Source organism: Diospyros lotus, chromosome 1 (genome assembly GCF_014633365.1).
Source record: "Diospyros lotus cultivar Yz01 chromosome 1, ASM1463336v1, whole genome shotgun sequence".
Lineage (NCBI taxonomy): Eukaryota > Viridiplantae > Streptophyta > Magnoliopsida > Ericales > Ebenaceae > Diospyros > Diospyros lotus.
The window spans coordinates 47156268-47160442 of NC_068338.1; the positions used below are offsets into that span (position 1 = coordinate 47156268).

Genomic DNA, 4175 nt, shown 5'->3' on the forward strand with positions numbered 1-4175 from the left:
CAAAGGTGTACCAATAACAAAAATATCTCTCATGAGGCGCGTGAGGCGCAGAGTATTTTGGTTATAATATCTCTTGTGTATCCCAAAATGTACAAAAATGATGTACATGTCGTATGAATTCATAGTAATAGTAACACATAATATGAGGTACAATAATGCATGGATTATGCTAGACGGACGAACGCGGCGACGCATGGGTTGACAAACCCAAATTATCGCGAGATTTTAGTGTCAAAATCTTGCGATAACTTGAAACAATTTTGAGTTGTTTTATAGTTGCCCGCCCATTTTCAAGCCTATTTCAAACCCACACTCTCTCTTTCTTCTCTCTCAAAACCATCCTCTCAGTGTCTCTCCCCCACTCTTTCTCTCTCAAAACCACCCCCCTCAAACTCAATCTCTCTCAAACCCACCCCTGTGGGTGCAGCGTCCGCCCCCCACACCGCTCTCACGCTTCCGTCGCCGTCAACCTCGCCAACGCTGTTCGCACCGCCGTCGCGCAAAGATGGCTCCACCGTCGTCTCCCTTGCCAACATCGCCTGTCGTCGCCCCCCTGCTCGCATAGCCATCTCCCCTGCTAACACTGCAAACACAGCCCGACATGGCCATCGCCGTCGTCAACACCCCCCACCGACCACTAACCACCGTCGCCCGCCCCCCACACAGCCTCTGGCATCGCCTCACCCAAAGATGGCTTCACCGCCGTCTCCCTCGCCAACACCGCCTGCCGTTGCCCCCTGCTCGCATAGCCGTCTCCCCTGCAAACACCGCCAGCCCGCCATCGCCATCGCCGACGCCGTCACCCCCCACCAACCACTGACCACCGTCGCCCGCCCCCCACATCGCCTCGCCCCCACCCGCCGTCGCCTCCCCCCCCCCCCCATCGGCTACTCGAACTACCCAAACTTCACCCATTCTCTGTTATGTATTTTTTTAATTTAAGAAGTGTAATTTTAATACAAAATAAGAGATGATTTTAATATATAATTGATGTTGTTGTAATAAGTTGGTATTTAAAGTGATCTTAAATAAAAAAAATAAATTATTTATTACTTGTGTGATTTTATTATATATATTAATATTAACATTTTTAATAACAACTATTAAGATTGTTGCTGTTAAATCTGATTGTAAAATAATAAGAAAAAAGTTATTGTTATATTTAATTGTAAAATAATAAAAATATATATCTAATTATATTAGATTTGATCTTAAAAATAGTAATTTTACTCCAATCTTATTTTACACTGATTTAAGTAATTTTATCAAGTTATAATTTTACTCCAATTTTATTTTACACTACTCCAATTTTATCAAGTAATTTTACTCCAATCTGATTTAAGTAAAATATTAATCTTATTTTACACAAATGTTATAATTTTATAAGTAAATAATTTAAATTAAGTAATTTAATTAATATCCTTAAATTGAAGAAAAATTAATAACGGAACATGAAATGAGCGAAAATAACACAAGTAATATTTTTTACTCAATTGTCAAATATACAATCAAAATAAATTATGTTCTTTCATAATTTAAAATAAATTATATTTTTTAATTTTTGTTTCAACAGCTAAATCATCATAAAGAAACAACAGAAGCAAAAAAACTAACAGCAAAAAAAAAAAGAAAATATATAAATATATATAAATGTATATATGTATATGTAAAAAATAAAAATATTTATAAATGTATATATAAATGTTGTTTTTACAGCCGCGAGGGGGCCTGACGGTGGCGGTCCGAGCAACGTGGGAGGTCAACGACGGGCGACGACGGAGGGCCATCCTTGGGCCACGGCAGTGCAAGAGTTGTGTGTTGGCAGTGCAAGAGTGGTTTTGAGACAGGGTGAAGGGGGGGGGGGGGGGGGGGGGAGGAAGACACTTCGACTGGATTTGAGAGAAACTGAGGGAGAGATGGAGTGGGTTTGAGATAAGGGGGGGGGGGGGGGAGACACTGCTGCAACTGGGTTTGAGAGAGAGAATAGGGGAGAGATGGTGGGTTTGAGAGATGGTGGTTTTGAGAGAGAGAGAGAGTGAAAGTGAAAGTGGTTTTGGAGGGAGGGAAAGTGAAAGTGGTTTTGAGAGAGAGAGAGAGGGAGTGAAAGTGAGAGAACAGGAGCTGCCAGTAAAGAGATAGTGAGACTGAGGGTTAAATTTGTAATTTTAGATGGAGGGTTAAATTGTAATTTAAACAAGTTTGTCAATCCGTGCGTCGCCGCGTTAGTGAGACTGAGGTACAATAATGCATTGCTATTTCGTACTTTCTTCAGGCCAGTAACACATAATATGAGGTACAATAATGCATTGCTATTTCGTACCTTCTTCAGGCCAGTAAGCATGGTGGCATCCACCTTTCCATCTCCGACGACCTCCCTGATCTATCGCCGGAGCTAGTCCTGCCACTCCGGGTGTAGAGCCAGAAGCAGAAGGGTCCACGACAGCGCCAGCGCCGTCGTCTCGTGGCCGCCGAAGAAGAAGGTCTTACACTCATCCACAAGCTGTCTCGTCGTCAAAGTCTTACCCACCCGTCCGTCGGCGTGATTCTCCACCAGCAACAGCCCCAGCAAATCCTTCTGTGGACTTCCGTCCAATGATTTTCTTCTGGCCCTGATGATTGAAAGCAGAAGAGAGTCTATCTCTTTGCCCAGCTTTCTCGCTTCTAGGGTTTGCTTGGGGCACATGAACTTGCTGTACGGCACGCAACGTAGCCATTGGATTTGAAGAGAGTGAGCTCCATAGGTCGTAGTTTCTCGAACACTTCTTGTCCGTTCTCGTAGTTCATGCCGAAGCCCGTCTTCGCTATGATTTCTCCCGCCGTGCTCGTGATCTCTCGCTCGACGTCAATTTTCGGGTTGCCGGAGAGGATGAGCGCAGTCCACCGGTCGAGCATTTTTGTCGTGGACTCGATCATTAAGGTGGACATAGCCTGAAAAGGAAACTAACTTTTTTTCAATTTATAATAGTGAGCTGAGTTATGATCGAAACATAAACATGTTTCAATAGTTTGATGTTGGATTGTCGTATATTAACTGTTTCTAAAGAAATTACAGATGATAGGTTGAGAAATTAAGCAGAGAGACTTATTGTTTTTGAATAAGATGAAGCAACAGCTTTTATCTCCCCTGTTTATGTGATATAAGTTTTTGGAATCTTGATAGTATCTGATGATCTGGCCACCCGACAGTCGAAAATGGAAACTCATGTTAAGATCTTTCCATCGAAGGAATTGGTGCATGGTTCGATTTGCATGTCTCACATGGCTCGCTTTACGAATTAATACATAAAAAAAAAAAATTCTTCTTAACTAGATTGTATATGGAGAGAGAGAGACAGAGAGAGAGAGAGACCCTGAGGTTGGCAGGAGAGAAAGCGGGGGTGATGATATGTCTATGATGAACCCATTCTTCACCTTCAACCATAACCAAGCCGTTGCCAAACATGGGTTCTCTGTCATTCTTAAACACGGTGGGCTTTCCCCAGCTTTTCCCCAATAACCCCTGTTGACAACTTCTTCAAGAACTCTGGATCTGCTATGTACAGAAATGGCTCTGCACCCAGCCAGTACATAAACACCTTCCCTGCAGTATCCAAACAACAAACAAAAAATAAATATATATATATATATGCAATCATATATGTATCTGTGAATTTGTTAATTAAGTTTACATTAATTACGTACCATGCACTTTCTGCCACTTCGCAAAGTAGGGAAAGACGGTTGAGTGGATGTCATGGGAGATTTCTGAAGAGATCAAAGAGGAAGAAGTGTTTTTCTTTCTCATATCACTGATATTTCCCAATGGGAAACTTGGAGTTGGACCACCAAATCCATTTCTCCTAATCTTCTGATAAACCTGGTTGGGCAGAATCAAGCAAGAATACAACACTGTCCACAGCATGTAGAGAATAAAGAAAGACAAGACTAAGCAACAACCCAGAAGAAATCTCATCTCTCTCTCTCTCTCTCGCTCTCTCTGTATATATGTGTAGTGTATCAGCTTGAAGCAGCTATACAGATAGGTAGGTGCTTTGATGATGGAGGTTATGGTGTCGAGAAATGATGGGTATTTATAGGGGAGAAGAGTTTGCAACCAAACTACCCACCGATCAGTCTGATCAATGTGTTAGTTATTCAAGTCTTAATTTGAAAAGTGTTTTCTGTTTTTTTTTTTT

The 4175-nt window shown here is 41.9% G+C and overlaps 1 pseudogene; it reads right to left on the bottom strand.

Moving 5' to 3' along the window:
- Window positions 1-344: 344 nt before the first annotated feature.
- On the bottom strand, window positions 345-3963 carry LOC127794084 (cytokinin hydroxylase-like; annotated as a pseudogene).
- Between the last annotated feature and the right edge of the window lie 212 nt (window positions 3964-4175).